General features: G+C 42.3%; 1 non-coding gene across 1 annotated transcript; it reads left to right on the top strand.

Annotated features, from left to right (window-relative positions):
- The first annotated feature begins 1,860 nt into the window (after nt 1-1,860).
- On the top strand, nt 1,861-1,963 carry LOC116631875. The gene has a single exon (XR_004299313.1). It is a non-coding gene; the product is annotated as a U6 spliceosomal RNA (small nuclear RNA).
- The last annotated feature ends 15,279 nt before the right edge of the window (nt 1,964-17,242 follow it).

Below are 17,242 nucleotides of genomic sequence, written 5' to 3'. Positions count from 1 at the left end.
CTTCTCCCTCTGCCTGCCACTCCCCCTGCTTGTGTTCCTGCTCTCACTATGTCTCTCTCTGTCAAATAAATAAATAAATAATTTTTTAAAGTTAAAATTAGAAAAAAAAAACCAATTTAATACCTAAGAAGGTTGAAAAGGAGATTTTTATGAAGTTTGGCTTATTATGCCACTTAAAAATAATTTGCAGTATAGTATATGTCTTTCTTCTTAAAGCTCTGACACAGCTGTTCAAAAAAACCCCCCAAACTCCTCTTGTCCTGTAAAGATTACCAAGTTTTTTCATCATCTTTCATTTCTTTACCACATATTATGCACAGATTACGTAGCAGAGACTGGGCTGGGCACTAAGGCCCCAGAGCTGTGATGCACTGTCCTGACCTCGGATCGCTCAGTCTAGTCAGTGGGAGGACACAGACAAATTACCACCTGCTAAGAAGAGGACAGAAGTTTGCACAGGGCTGCGGAAGGTGCCCCACCCATACTGGGACGTCAGGAAAGCTTTTCTGTGGAAATGTAGTACCTGAGCTGAGAGTTTTAAGGATGTGAATAATGTAGGAATTACCCAGAGGAAGAAGTATGTGTGGGGGCGGGGGACGGAGGCGGGGGTGGGGGTGGGGGGCTGTTCCAGGCAGAGGAATAGCATATGCTAAGAAATAATGGAGAGAGAACACTATCCTCCTGTCTGTCTTCACTTCTCTAGGCCAGGGCCCAATTCTTACTCATCACTGGATCTCTGGTACCTGTCAGGCCTGTCATAAATATTCATGAGTATTTGTTGAACTTCAGTGAATTGAATTGCAAACATTTATTGCTGTTTTCTAGGTGCTGGTGATGGGGCAGTGGCTAAAACAGAAGTTTCTGTTGTCGTGGTGCTAGGCGAGGCATTGCTGTGAGTCAGCATTTCCTAAGGACTTCCTACCTGCCAGGCACTGTCCGAGAGGTTTATGTGGTCACTTGTCCAATCCTCACAACAAGCCTGTGGTAGGTATTACAGTATTATCCCAATGTGTTACTGCGGAGGACACAGAGAGGTTAAGGGACTTACCCAAGCCTACCCAGCTTGTGAGCAGTAGGGCTGGAATTCAAAGTCAGGAAATCGTGGCTTCCAGAGTCAGTCCTAATCTCTACAGTTAGCCATTCAAAAATCTCAAGATGCCTTTCAGTCTTATTTTTGGAAAATGAAATAAAAAGAAATTCTAAACATCCATTCTTCCTTGATCCTTTTTCTCTTTAGCAACCTAAGATTTAATTTTATTTGGCATAAACATGTGAGAATAATAGACATTTTGAAAAGCGGGAGTAGGATTGGGGCACCTGGGTGGCTCAGTCAGTTGAGTATGACTCTTGATTTTGGCTCAGGTCGTGATCTCGAGATTGTGGGATCAAGCTCCGTTTCAGGCTCTGAGCTCAGCACAGAATCTGCTGGAGATTCCTTCTTTCTCCCTCTCCCTCTGCCCCTCTCCCTGCTCGTGCACTCTCTCTAAATAAATAAATTAATTAAAAAGAGTAGGGTTAAAATTAAAGATAATATGGCCTTTAAAAAGGTAAAGAGGAGATAATCGTCATATCAGATATCAAAAAGTATTAAAAATATACTGATTAAAAATAGAGGCATGGTGACTATAGTTAATGATACTGTATTATATATGTGAAAGTTGCCAAGAGAGTACATCTTAAAAGCTCTATCCAAGAAAAAATACTTGTAACTATGTGTGGTGATGGATATTGACTAGACTTATTGTGGTGATCATCTCCTAATATATACAAATATTGAGTCATTATGTTGTACATCTGAAACAAATACTATAATGTTGTATGTCAGTTATATCTCAATCAAAAAAGGGAGAAATATATATAGTGCTCGCTTTGGCAGCACATAGACTAAGATTGGAGCGATACAGAGAAGATTAGCATGGCCCCTGAGCAAGGGTGACAAGTTCGTGAAGCGTTCTATATTAAATATGTATATGTGTGTGTGTGTGTCTGTGACCCCCAGGCCCCTCTCACTCTTATCTACCTCCATTCTTTTTTTTTAAGATTTTATTTATTTATTTGGCAGACAGAGAGAGAGAGAGAGAGCACAAGCAGGGGGAGTGGCAGAGAGAGAGGGAGAAGCAGGCTCCCCATGGAGCAGGGAGCCCCATGCGGGGCTCGATCCCAGGACTCTGGGATCGTGACCTGAGCCCAAGGCAGATGCTTAACCGACTGAGCCACCCAGGCACCCCGACTACCTCCATTCTTGATAGGGAGGTTTTGGTGCCCCTGAGAGGCCCCTGGGAATAGACAGCTACGTTTATCTCCTTTGTACAGGGTAGGGAAGATTGCCTCCACCCTCTACCTATGTAATGGGCACTTGGGGTTGGGGCAGACATTAATCCGAGAAACCAGGGCCTGACAGGCTCCACCGTGGAACATACTATCCATCTGGCACCCCCCGCCCCTGCCTCCGTGCCATTTTGTTGTTCGTGCTCATGTTTCTTTTTGCAGTTTCTTTCCTGCATGTCTTTGTTCCTAAGGAATAAAACTGTTATTGGACCTAGAAAAAAAATGTCACAGACATATATATATATATATATATATATATATATATATATATATATGTATATAGGTACTTCTGCTGCCAGTTTCCTTCTCTCCCTAGACCTAAGAATTGGGAGGAACAGTGAGAAAGAATCAAACAAATAAATATAAAATCTGCTGCTCTGCCCTGCACTCTATTTCCTAGCATTCCAAGTATAAAACCAGCTCTCTCACATCAGGTCCAGAAGTGAGAGGGAACTGGATATTATCTTAAGAAAAGTACTGACGAACTGATTCCTTTTTTCCCCCCGTAATATGGGGAGAACTTTAAAATTTTGTATAAATGAAATAAACATTTTTATTATTTGATTTGAGCACTAAATTTCATAGATATATAGTGTGTGTTTTACCAAACTGGCAACTGAAAACTATTAAAAACCAAGTTCTTTTTTTTAAGTTTTTAATTTTAATTCCAGTATAGCTAACATATAGTGTTATATTAGTTTCAGGTGTACAATATAGTAAATTCCATACATCACCCAGTGCTCATCCCAAGCACACTACTTAATCCCCATTTCTTATTTCACCCATCCCCCGACCCACCTCCCCTCTGGTAACCATCAGTATGTTCTCTATAGTTAAGAGTCTGTTACTTGGTTTGTTTCCCTCTCTCTCTCTTTTGTCCTTTGTTAGTTTGCTTTGTTTCTTTTCTTTTCTTTTCTTTTCTTTTTTAAAGATAGACAGAGAGAGACACACAGAGAGAGGGAACACAAGCAGGGGAAGCGGGAGAGGGAGAAGCAGGCTTCCCACGGAGCAGGGAGCCCGATGCAGGGCTCGATCCCAGGACCCTGGGATCATGACCTGAGCCGAAGGCAGACACTTAACCGACTGAGCCACCCAGGCACCCCTAGTTTGTTTTGTTTCTTAAATTCTACATATGAGTTAAATCATATAATGTTTGTCTGCCTCTGACTTATTTCGCTTAGCATTAGACTCTCTAGCTCCATCCATGCTGTTGCAAAGGACAAGATTTCATTCTTTTTTTATACACACACACATATTTCATTGTGTGTGTGTGTGTGTGTATCCCATCTTCTTTATCCATTCATCTATCCATGGTTACTTGGGCTGCATCCATAATTTGGCTATTATAAATAATGCTGCAATAAACAGAGGGGTGCATATATCCTTTTGAATTAGTGTTTTTGTATTTTTTGGGTAAATACCCAGTCGTGCAATTACTGGATCATAGGGTAGCTCTATTTTTAACTTTTTGAGGAACCTCCATACTGTTCTCCACAGTGGCTATGTCAGTTTCCATTTCCACTAACAGTGCAAAACGGTTCCTTTTTCTCCACAACTTTGCCAACACGTGTTCTTTCTTGTGGTTTTGATTTTAGCCATAAAAACCAAGTTCTTGAATGCCATGTTATCTTGCCTGATTCTGAGAAAGAGGATCTAGAATGGAAGTTCTGCACATTCCTCTAATAAATGTCCTGATATTTTACAATTATAAATTTACTACACCTGAAAGTAATGTAGCATTGTATCAACTATACTTCAATAGGGGCACCTGGGTGGCTCAGTCGGTTAAGCATCTGTCTTCGGCTCAGGTCATGATCCCAGAGTCATCTTCTCCTTCTGCCACTCTCCCTGCTTGTGCTCTCTCTCTGTCCAATAAATAAATAAAATCTTAAAAAATAAATAAGTAAAATGTTAAAATATTTTTAAAAATTATAAATTTAGGGGCGCCTGGGTGGCTCATTGGTTAAGTGTCTGCCTTCAGCTCAGGTCATGGTCCCAGGGTCAGATAAATAAATAAAATCTTTTTAAAAATTACAAATTTAACATAGAAATTATAGATTAAAATAGCTATTAAAATTAATTTATATAACTTTACTATCCTCTGGCCATATTCCTCTCACTTAAAGACTCTACACTGAGGACTGATATGCTATTTAGAAAGTTACCTTAACAAGGAAAGGGAACTATGCTAATTAAAAAAAAAAAATCAAGGAAAGGGAGCTGCTAGAAGCTTCACAAAGGATAGATTGGAAAGGATAAGGCAGGAGTCAGGTACATGGGTCCAGATTAGAGATGATGGAGCAGTAGTTGAGGGACTGAAGAGAAAGAGACAAATTCAAGAGATTTAGGAAACAACTGGAATAGGATTTTAGTAATTGAGAATAGAAGAAAAGAGAGGATTTGAATGAGGAGCTAAGAACAATACTCGGATTTCTGGCTTCTGTGGTATTGCCCAATAAGACAAGAGCCCAGAAGGGGCAGGTAGGGGTGGGGGGAGAAGGGGGGAAGATGAAGACTTTAAATTAGGACATATTGAATTGGATACATCTGTGTGGCCACCAAGTGGAAATGTGCAAAAGGGAGCTGTTGTCCTGGGGCTCAGAAGAGCTCTGGGATGTCTGGGATATCTAGGCAAATATTTTAGGAAGTCATCGGATTATGGGTGAATTTGGAACTATGAGTTAGATGGGATCACCAAATAAAAGTGAGAATGAAATGAAGAGAAAAGGTGAGGGCAGAGCCCAAGAGAATATAAGCATATAATGGTTAGAGAGGGAAGACTGAGAAGACTGAGAAAAAGTCATCAGAGGTAGGTGGGGAACCAGCAGAGTGTGATGTCACAGGTGCCAAAGAAGAAGGAACTTAAGAAGGAGGTGTGGCCAATGGTCAACGACACACAGACGGCATGTGTATCAAAGTCTAAGAATTCCATAATGGATTGGGTGATATGGATGTCACCTTTGCCTTCTGCTGAAGTAGCTTCACTATTCGAGTGGGAATGGAAGCCAGATGCGAGTGGATAGAGTAGTGAATGCAGAGAGTAGTAAAGAAGCAGTGATGGCTTCATAGAGTAATCTTTGAAGAAGGCTGTCTGTGAATGAAAAAGAAAGTGTTGGTGTAGAAGATAGAGGCCTTTTTTTCTCTTTAAAGATAAAAAAGCTTTAGCATGTTCATAGACTAAGGGAAGAGAGCAGTAGAGAGAGGATTGAGGTTATAATATAGAATGCATACGTGAGAAGACGAAAGCATCAAAGAAAATAAAAACGGATGGCATGCAGGGTAGCCTTGATCAGGTATTGGAATACCCTCTCCAGTGAGATGGAAGGAGGAAATGATCAGTGTAAGTGAAAATAAGTCTCTAGTTGGGTGGAGGGAGGGTAAAAGATTGAGGGAGTTCCCATCTAATGATGGTTTGTGGAAAGGGGTCATGAGGAGAGTGGTAAAGGTTTGGAAGAATCATTTAGAAATTTAGGGTGGAGGGGGTGATTTAAAGACCCGTAGGATGACTGCACAGCATTGTGGAGGATCTGTCTGTGGTTGAAGGTCATAAATTTATAGTTGTGCTAATTTGCACCATATATGCCAATCGACTGGTCACGGGGGCAAAGATCAGACTGGAATTATGACTGGATTGGTCCAGGCAGTGGAGCCAAAAGGCTTTTTTCTTTATTTTAATTTTTTATGGAGCCATAAGACTTTAAAGGCTCTAGGGGAGATAATTGCCTAAGGTCATACACCCAACAGGAACAGAGCTAGATTTGAGCACAAAGTTGACTAGCTTGATAACCTTATCTGAGCTGTGAGGCTAAGGTGCTAGTAGGTCAACTATATTGAGAGAGAGGCTACCTAGGTCAATGACAGGCCCTGGAATGAAGACAAAGCCTAAGGTCCAGATGCCAAAGTACTTGATGGATGTTTCATGGTTCAACAGTTAATGAATATCTACTGTTCCAGTGTTGAGTCAGGCTTTCAACCACCAAACACCACCTTTTATTCAATCATGTTAGAGATTCTTTTAAAGTATTTTTGTTTTGCAAAATAAAACATATCTATAGAGAAACTGGAAGAAGACGTAATTTAAAAATTAAATATAATGCAAAGTAAAACAGTGAGACAGCACTACACGCCTATTAGAATGGCCACAGTCCAAAATACTAACACCAAATGTGGGCAAAGATGCGGAGAAACAGGGGTTTTTATTTATCGCAGGCAGGAATACAAAAAGGTACAATTACTTTGGAAGATAGTTTGGCAGTTTCTTACAAAAATAACATAATCTTACCATACAATCCAGCAGTCTGGCTTATTGGTATCTTATTCAAAGGAGTTGCAGATTTATGTCCATGCAAAAACCTGAACATGGCTATTTACAGTGGCTTTGTTTATAATTGCCCAAGCTTGGAAGTAACCAAGATGGCCTTCAGTAGGTGAGTGAATAAATAAACTGTGTTACATCTAGACAATGGACTGTTATTCAGTACTAAAAAGAAATGAGCTGTGAAGTCATGAAAAGACATGGAGAGATCTTAAGTGCACATCACTAAGTGAAAGAAGCCAATCTGAGAAGGTTACGTTCTGTATGATTCCAAGTACTTGACATTGTGGAAAAGGCAAAACTATGGAGACATAAAATGATCAGTGGTTGCTGGGGGCTGGGGGAAGGAGGGAGGGGAAGGATGAATAGGCAGAGCACAGAGGATTTTTAGGCCAGCGAAAAGACTCTGAATGATACTATTATGTTGGCTACATTTGTCCAAACCCGTAGAATATATAACATACAGCACCGAGAGTGAACCCTCAGGTAAACTATGGACTTTGGGTGATAATGTGTTAATATAGGTTCATCAGTTGTAACAAACGTACCACTCTGGTGAGAGATGTTGATAATGGGAGAGCCTATGTGTGTGGGGGGACAGGGGATATAAGGGAAATCTCTGTACCCCCCCATTTTCCTGTGAACCTAAAACTGCTCTAAAAAAACTAAGTCTTTAAAATTTTTAAAAATTAAAAACCATCTTGAAAACTAATTTTGTCCTCTTGACATACAAATCATATGAGTGTGTGGGATTGGGGGTCGGGCGGTAGAAAATGAGTAAGGCAGGTAGTGATTGTGAATGAGGAGACCTGAGGTGGAAATAAGCTTGGGGAGATAGGTAGAGCTTGATGTCAGTTTTTAAGTGGTTCTTTACTTTCTTTTCATGTAGCAGTTTTATTCAAGGGATCATGAGGTAGAAAACTTTTCCCAAAGATCCCCTCCAAAAGCTTTTAAGAAAAGTCTGCACACACCTCCTGGGTAGTAGTGAAGAAGAGCAAAGTTCTACTGACGGTCCGCACATCAGGTGGTAGGTGATCCAGGCCGCTTTCCTATGTTAGGGAGACAAATTACATACAGAATGTGTTTGGTTTCCCAGGTCAACCCGTAGCCAGACAGTATTGCCAGAAAGCTAGGCCTTTTTGGCCAGTGATAAATTTTCCCACGGAGGTTATCGTTCCTCTGACTGTGCATGGAGTCAGTTTAGAAAAAAAACAGAAACACAGCTCACCACACCCTCCCACACCTCAGCATACCTCCCCATATCTCACCATAACACACCTCAACTCATGACGCCTCCCCACACCTCAGCATACCTCCTCACACCTCCCCATCCCTCCCCATCCCACGTCTTACCTCACCTCCTCACCACACCTCATCTCATAACATCTCTCCACACCCCCCACCCCTCCCCATCCCACATCTTACCTCCCCCTCCCCACTGCACCTCATCTCAGAACACCTCCCCATACCCCCACCCCCCCCACCGCCAGGAGGAGGCAGCCTGAATGCCCAGACAGGCACTGGGAAGAGTGAGTGGGGCAGCCATCGGGCAAGCTGTGAAGTCAGCAGACAGGAAGAGAGTTGGAGCCATAATAACAGGAACAGAAGTCAAATGCAGGCACAAAGACCGTCATGACCGTAGGAGATGCAGAGCAAAGTGTACACGGGAGGGAAGGGCCAGGAGAGGAGGGGGGAAATAGAGAGCCAAAGTGAATTCATAAAAAAAACCTTTATCCTAAGGTCAAGAATGTCCTGGAGCTCGCGGCAGGAACAGATGCTGTGCCTCTTTCCAAGAGAGTTTAAGTTCTCCTAAGGCACCCACCAGGAAGGACAGTTAATGGAAGCACATGTACTGCAATGACTTGAATAATATCTACATCAAAACAGCAATCTGAGAGGATTAAACAAGACACAAAGGACTTGGGACTTTAAGTAGTAAGTCATATATCTTAATTAGGTAGATATATTTAATTTAATAAACTGGCTATAATTCTTTTCATATTATCTTTATTAAATTGTTTTAAAGGAGTCCCCGTTTCCTTAAAATTCCTTAAATTCACCACTTAAGAATACTAACACAATATTGCTTGCTTCTGAAATACGTGATGGATGTAGATGGATTCTACCAAGCTTCTCTGCAATCACTGATCTGGTTCCAGAAGGAGATGAGATATTTGAGTGGACTTATCTCTGCTCCTGCAAACCTGGACAGAAAGAAGAGAGGAGATGAAAACTGTGGAATGAAACTCAGCATAGAAATGGTTGACAAGAGGGGCGCCTGGGTGGCTTAGCCACTTGAACATCCAACTCTTGGTTTCAGCTTGGGTCATGATCTCAGGGTCTTGAGATGGAGCCCTGCAACAGGCTCTGTGCTCAGCGTGTGGTCTGCTTGAGATCCTCTCTCTCCCTCTGCCCCTCCTCCTGCGCATGCTCTCTCTCTCAAATAAATAAATAAATCTTTAAAAAAATGATTTGTAAGAGTATCATCTGCTGGATACTTGGGGATACTTGGGGATACTTGTGGGGGAATCTATTTTGTATTGCCAAACAAATTAGCAAGTGAATTAGGAAAATGATTCCTAGCTATTGATTTTTGGTTCTATATTTTCAATTGATATTATAATTTTTAGAACAGTCAAGATTGAGTGCTTACTGTGACAGTTATCTCAGACTTTTAGAGATATGTTAATTTGGAGACTTAGTGCAACTCTTCCTTTCAAAGGAAGCTCAGAGAGGTGACTCCTCATGGTGGTGGGAGCAAGACCAAAACCCGAGCCTCCTGATTTCATTATATCAGCGTTTGATGCTCCTTGTGGCCGGTTCCCCCAGAAATCAGACTGAGACAGATCTGCATGCAGGAAAGATATTGGGAAATGTACTGGCAAGTTCCCTGGGGGTTAATACCTATGGGGGAGTGAAGGACATAACGTTGGCCAGAGAAAGGACTGATGTAACGGCAACACGTTCAGGTGATCCTACAGGGTGTTGTGGAGTAGTGATGGTCCTTCTGAGTGATCCTGACTCAAGGCAAGGGCCTGGGGCCTCTAGTACCCTCTCCCTAATCAACCAGTCTTTGGATGAAGGCTGCTTTCTTTCTTTCTTTTTTTTTTTTAAAGATTTTATTTATTTGACAGAGAGAGACACAGCGAGAGAGGGAACACAAGCAGGGGGAGTGGGAGAGGGGGAAGCAGGTTCCCCGTGGAGCAGGGAGCCCGATGTGGGGCTCGATCCCAGGACCCTGGGATCATGACCTGAGCTGAAGGCAGACGCTTAACACCGAGCCACCCAGGCACCGCGAAGGCTGCTTTCAGGGAGGGAGCATGACCTTGGGGTGATGGCGTTCTTTGGCTGAGGGCAATTCTGTGAGAAAGACTTTGCTGGAGGCTGTGGGTCACTATTGCTCCCCGCCTTGGGAGAAATGAGAGCCATAAGGCTGAAGAAGGGCACAGCACAGCCTCTGCTACAGTCCTGAATGCTAGCTTGGTAAAGGATGCTTTCACACATGTCCACTTGATTTCTCCCACTAGTTAACAAGACCCTTGTTGACAGATCCCTGATTTCCATCAGGCTCAAAAGAAGTATCACATGTAGCATACTGCTAAGACTCCATCAGGGACTCGATAATATTTATCGATAGATTAAAATCAGAGAAATTAATTATAATACCAACTGTGGTTTGAAGAGGGGAGCTTATATAGTGACATTCCCCCCCCCCAAATTAAAGCTATATTTTAAAATTAGGAATGTGATTTATCATGTGAAAATCATTATAATCTTAATATTAGAAATTCTCTTTGCCTTTTGATTGGCTGCTAACCTACATGATTGAAGGGGGAAAAAAGAAATTACAAACCAACATGTTATGTTAAGATAAAAGAACATGAAAGTAAGCCTGAAGATACTACTTTCATGAAAGGCTTCCCTGTTGTCCTAATTAATTGCACAGAAGCCTAAGAGGGAAAAAAAAACCCTGCTAACTTCTAAGTTGGCTTGATATCCTTTTTCATTTGTATCACCAAAGGGTACAAAGTGAATAAATCAATATCCCTGAAGCACACACTCAAAAACCCTAAACTTTTTATCTCCCTAATAGTTTCTTTTTTTTCATTAAGAAATAGGATTAAAGAAAATCTTCATATTTAAAGTAGGAGGAAGATTTGAAGTCAGAAGGATAAAACACTAAAATATAAGACACTGTATGTCACTTATTAAAAATGTGGGTTTGTATTGAATAGCTCAGGAATTCTCAACCCATCTGGAAGACGGCGTGTGCCAAAGCTATGTTTAGTGTACTTATATACCACTGTCCGTGTGCACAGAATAACATTGATCTAAGGAAAAGATATCCCCAAGTTTTCACCAGCATTCCAAACAAAAAGCAACCTTCAAGAGTAACAGTAACAACAGAAGAATCCGAACATCACAAATAGCATTGAGGACTGTAATGAAAGGCTTTTTGTGTCTCTAAAGCATCCCCTTGGCAGGCCCAGCTGCAGCTGTTAATGTTTGGGGAACATTCTAAAAGGGCAGATGTGCCAAAGTATGGCGTTGCCCCTTTTCCACGGGGCAGCACATCTTGTCTCCAGTTAGAGCCTAAAAGAGTGACCACAGGAACCCTCAGCCAGGGATCAGCCTTGGCTGTGTTGGGGTGAGTGGTGTGGAGCAAGGGCCTTTCTCTTCTGTCTGAATCATGACTTCTTTTTTTCTTTTTTAAAGATTTTATTTCTCTACTTGAGAGAGAGAGAGAGAGCGAGGGAGACCACAAGCTGGGGGTGGGAGGAAGGGGGGCGGAGGGCAGAGGGAGAGGGAGAAGCGTGTTCCCCACTGAGCAGAGAGCTCAATTCGGGGCTCCATCCCAGGACCCTGGGATCATGACCTGAGCCAAAGGCAGACACTCAACCACCCGAGCCACCCAGAGGCCCCTGAATCATGACTTCTCAAAATGCCAAAGAATCAACTAGTTGAAGCTTTCCCTGAGTTTTCATTTTTAAGAATACTATATATGGTAAAAAAAAAAAAAAAAAAAAAGTATATATTTGAATACATTAAGTCAGAGCTCAAAATAATTTTCATAGAATTTTATAATTTTTTACTTTTGTGAATAGTTTGCTAAACAATCTACGAGGCAAATAAAAGGTGGTATCTGGGGTCCAGCACGCCTCCCCAGTCAGCACCGTGGGGTCTGGGAGCACACAATGATCCAGAGGGAACCTTTGCTGGAATTCCAGAATGGGTGGAATTTCAGAAATGAAATACCGTTGCTGGTGTGTGCTCTAGCAATGCTGAAATAAGGCAAATACCTTCACCCCGTCTCTCGGAACCACTGAACCTCACCCTCCTAGTGAAGTCCTGCTTCTCTTTTCTTCAGTGAGACATTGATATACCCATTAAGTTGTCTTCCCCCTGGTCCTCAATGGCTTTCCTTCCTTGGGTGTATGTCCACACAAAAGCAGAACCGCTCATGATTAGTTCTCTCACAGTCAAAGGAACCAAGCAATTATCTTGTCTGCAAGTTCTTTTGGTGTTACGTAGATGGAGAGGGGCATCCCCAGATCTGCCCTCTCCAAAAGCAAAGCAAAACAAAACAAAACCCTTTTAAAATAAATTTAGAAAACCTTTATGAAAGAATCTGCAAGGGGACTGTTTATTTGATTTGACTACTCTGGAAACCTTAGATCTTGACTCAAACGTATCTTGGCCAGGTCTGTATGATAATGATCATGCCAGAGGGATTTATTAACTTGGAACCTTATAAAGACCACACAAAGATTTGTTGACAATGAGTTACTCTCTGGAATTAGAACTACATTGTATAGAAATATACAATTTGTTTTGTACTGTTTTTTCCCAAAATAAATTAAAAGGTTTCTGATACCATTCTCCATATCTTTCTTTTTTTTTTTTTAAAGATTTTATTTATTTATTTGACAGAGAGAGACACAGCGAGAGCAGGAACACAAGCAGGGGGAGTGGGAGAGGGAGAAGCAGGCTTCCTGCCGAGCAGGGAGCCCGATGTGGGACTCGATCCCAGGACCCTGGGATCATGACCTGAGCCGAAGGCAGACGCTTAACGACTGAGCCACCCAGGCGCCCTCTCCATATCTTTCTAGTGAGATCTCTTAGGATGGTTTTTGAAAAATGTTTTGAGGGTGTCTGGGTGGCTCAGTTGGTTTAGCATCTGCCTTCACCTCAGGTCATGGTCTCAGGGTCCTGAGATGGAGCCCTGCATCGCATGGGGCTTCCTCCTCAGCGGGGAATCTGCTTGTCCCTCTGCCCCTCCCCCTGCTTGTGCTCTCTCTCAAATAAATAAATAAAATCTCTCTCTCTCTCTATATATATATATATAAAAGCTTGCTGTCCAAGCCTCAAATATGTGGTGAGAAACTCCCAGCTTTTTTTTGTTGCTGGAGGAGTGGGGGTGAGGACTTCAATCAGTGGCATTCTAAATAGGTCTCAAAGTTGTGCTTGGACCAGCCCACAGGTCTGAATAACAGACTCCTTTCTCTGCATTCCATAGTCTCAGGGACTCATCCTGGTCCCCGCTTCCATTCTAATCTGGTTCTGGCTCTCCATCTACCGCTTTGAACCTGATCTCTCAGACTGTCCCTTTCTCCCCAAGTTCACTATTGCAGGAGTCCGAGATTTTTGTTTCCCTTTTTCTGTTACCCCACCGCTAAAGGTCATGCTCCCACATCCAGTTCTTAATCTCTGCACCCTAACCCAAGTCATACTGAATTCTCCACTTGCAAGAAAGGTATTTCCTTCTGTTATGGCTTAATGACCAGCATTTTGCATGACTTGTGATAGTGGAAAGCAATGATTCACATATTCATGGTGCTGTGGTCTGGGCAGTTCTCGACTACTGTATATAGTATTGAATCCTGGCCAATACTGAGAAATGGGTTGTCAAGCACTCTGTATAGGAGTGTACGGACCACATCCCTTCTAGCCGAAGGACTGCTGGATGGTGCTGAACAATGCAGCAGTCTAGGAGTAGAAGCCGCTCTCTCCCTCTTCAGAGTCAGCTAAAGATTTTCCAGGGTGTGGCAGGAGGCAGTGCTTCCTACTCTTCTTACCATTATAGTTGACTTCTTCAAGAGGGAGAGGAGTGTGTTTTATTCACGAAGGTCACTCTGCGTACATCTGACAGGATGCTAATTTATCCTGACCCAGCCCACCCTAACAGTCCAGATACCTGACTTATAATTCAAGTATTTTTTTTTCTTCTGGTTTGGGGGACTCTTTAAATTCATCCAAGTCCACATTTACCCATCTACTTTCTCCTCTCCACAGAATATTGACTATTTGAAGAGCATTTACATTCTTTTATGTCATTCTGGGGCATCTACCTACCCACTGCAGAATTCACATACAATTTCATGTGCCATCTTATTCCATCAAAACTATGACTTCTAGGGGCGCCTGGGTGGCTCAGTCGTTAAGCGTCTGCCTTCGGCTCAGGTCATGGTCCCAGGGTCCTGGGATCGAGCCCCACATCGGGCTCCCCGCTCAGCGGGAAGCCTGCTTCTCTCTCTCTCCCACTCCCCCTGATTGTGTTCCCTCTCTCGCTGTGTCTCTATCAAATAAATAAATAAAATCTTTGAAAGAAAAAAAAAAAAAAACTATGACTTCTAGGGGCGCCTGGGTGGCTCAGTCAGTGAAGCATCTGACTCTTGATTTCGACTCTGGTCATGATGTCAGGGTGGTGAGATCAAGCCCCACCTCGGGCTCTGTGCTAGGCAGGGAGTCTGCTTGGGATTCTCTCTCTCCCCTCTGCCTTTCTCTCCCTACTCACTCTCTAAAATAAATAAATAAATCTTTAAAAACAAACAAACAACAAACTATGACTTCTACCATTCCCACTTTCCTACCTTCTCAGCATTGAGATCCTACCATACACTGGTACAGGAAATTTGCTCCATTGTTCTGCATACTGCTGTTAACACCTTCTAGTCTGTCCTCTAGACATTTGCATTGTGCCCATTTGCACTGGGCACAGTGCTTGCTTCCCACCAACCCTCTTGAACTTGACCATCAAACTGTCTCTCGCTTCCCACATCTGACCTCACCCAAGACTTTGTTAATCTTTGCACTGTGTCCCATGGCTGCAGGGGCAAACATATCTTGATAGATTTTATGCTCTAGTTGGGCTGAACTACTTCTTTCCTTTGTATACCCTATTTCCTCTGCCTAGAATACCCTCCTTTGTCATTGCCTATCCGAAGAATATGAGCATATGCGAAGTTTCCCTAATCACTTCCCCCTATTTACTGCCCATTCTGAGCTAGCCCTATATTTTGAAATTACTTGTATTGGTTATCATACTACAGAGAAATTATTTGTTTATATACCTGCCTCTCCAGTGTACTTAGATTTCTTGACATGAAGGCCTTTGTCATTTTTGATCCCCAGTTTCTAGCAGAGTGCTTAGAACATAATAGCCCTCATTCACTGATTCATTCTTTAGGCAAATATTAATTGAGGATCTATTATGTCCTTCCTCTAATGGAGCACAGAGGACAGTGGAGGCAGAAATACCTCTTTGTGTTTTTAAAAAAAAATTTTTTTTAAGTAAACTCTACCCTTCCACCTGACATGGGGCTCGAACTCAAGACCCCGAGATTAAGAGTCGAGTGCTCTAGTGACTGAGCCCACCAGGCACCCCCATGGTTTCTGCTTCTTGCGTTTACTCTGACATTTCTTTCTCTAAAACAAAACCTCCAAATTGGCAGTGACAGGCATCTCCCTGTGTACCTGAGCATGGTGATGTCTTATTTGATCTCAACTTATGTTTTTTAGTTACAAAAAACTTTTCGGGTCAGAAAAACCCAGGATTTACAAATATAATTTACTTCTTAAAAGTTACGGTAAATTTAAGACTGAGGCACATAGTCATTTTTACTGTGAATTTCGTTTTTAGGTTTTTAAAAAAAGTTGTCTTCGGCGGAGCTGGTTTAGGAGGCTGTCAGCGTGCTGTGGTTTGGGGGCAGGGGGCTGACGTATCCCAGCAAGGTCAATGTGCCACCACAGCCTCCTTCTCCCCTCCCCCAACCTTCAGTTTCCCCATTACACCTGCCCCTGGGCTTAGATCATAAAGGCAGTCGCTGTGAAAATGCCCGCTTCCTCACTTGAGAAAGAAACTGCCCAAGTCTGTTTAGCCTATGATGACAATACCAAGATTTCCTTTATCATTAGTTGCCAGGGGTTGGGGGTGGAGATGGAAAGGGTTAACTGCAAATGAGCAGGAGGGATCTTATTGGGGTGATAGAGACATTCGAAAACTGATTCAAGGTTATGGCTGCACGACTTGGTAACTTGCCAAAAAAATTATTGAATTGTACACGAGAAATGGATGAATTATATGATATGTAAAATACACATCAGTAAAGAGAGATTAAAGAGCAAGGTTACAACAGTGTTTCTTTTTTATGGCCTTTTTAAAATTTTTTTTTTATTTGAGTACAACTGACACACAATGTTACATTAGTTTCAGGTGTACAACAGAGGGATTCCACTTCTGTATTTGTCATGCTGTGCTCGCCGCAAATGTGGCCACCATGCAATGCTATTATAATACCATTGACTCTATACTTTGTATGCTGTACCTTTTATCCCCATGACGTGTTCATTCCGTAGCTGGAAGCCTGGATCTTCCTCTCTCCTTCACCTATTTTGTCTACCCCCCACCTGCCTCCCCTTCGGCAACCATCAGTTTGTTCTCTGTATTTATAGGTCTGATTCTGCATTTTTTTGCTTATTCATTTGTTTTGGTTTTTTAGATTCCACACACGAGTGAAATCATATATTTGTCTTTCTCAGTCTGACTTATTTCACTTAGTATTATGCCCTGTAGGTCCATCCATGTTGTTGCAAATGGCAAGATCTCATCCTTTCTTGTGGCTGTATAATATTCCATTGCATGCATACACCACATCTTCCTTATCCTTTTATCTATCGATGGACACTTAGGTTGCTTTCATACCTTGGCTATTGTAAATTATGTTGCAACAAACATAGGGGTGCACGTATTCTTTCAAATTAATGTTTTTGTTTTCTTTTGGATACAACAGTGTTTTTAAATGCTACCATTTAAATGAAAAAGCAGGGAACCAGAAAGAAAGGCAAAAGAGGCTGAACAATAATGAAATGCTACACACAAAAATTTTTTTCTTTAGATTTGGGCTTTCACACTTATTCTGCACTCAGTCTAGCCTTAGTGTCGGAATGCCAAAAATATGGGCATGGGAGCAGGGTTCGTCTATGGAAAGAAGAAGCAAAGATTTCTGTACTACTGTTCTCTACTGATGTTGCTCATGGAGGCTTGCTGGGGTCAGTCTCTCAACATGTCTTAGATTGAGCGCAGAGCTTTGTTGTAGGTGGGCAATTTGATCTCATGTGTGACCCAGCTAATGCTCTATATGCCACAGTGAACAGGAGGGGGGCAGGAATATGGTTGGGTATCAGGTGGGCAGCATTTGGGTAGAAGGGATGGAGGTGCAGGCCCTCCATAAGGCTAGGCCCTGAGTGTAAAATGTGCATGTGGTGGGGAGAGGGTCTGGAGAACAAGAACAGCTGGACCAGAAGTAGAGGGGTGGCATT

Source organism: Phoca vitulina, unplaced genomic scaffold (assembly GCF_004348235.1).
Source record: "Phoca vitulina isolate PV1807 unplaced genomic scaffold, GSC_HSeal_1.0 scaffold5, whole genome shotgun sequence".
Classification (NCBI taxonomy): domain Eukaryota; kingdom Metazoa; phylum Chordata; class Mammalia; order Carnivora; family Phocidae; genus Phoca; species Phoca vitulina.
This window is presented reverse-complemented; position numbering and strand designations above follow the sequence as displayed.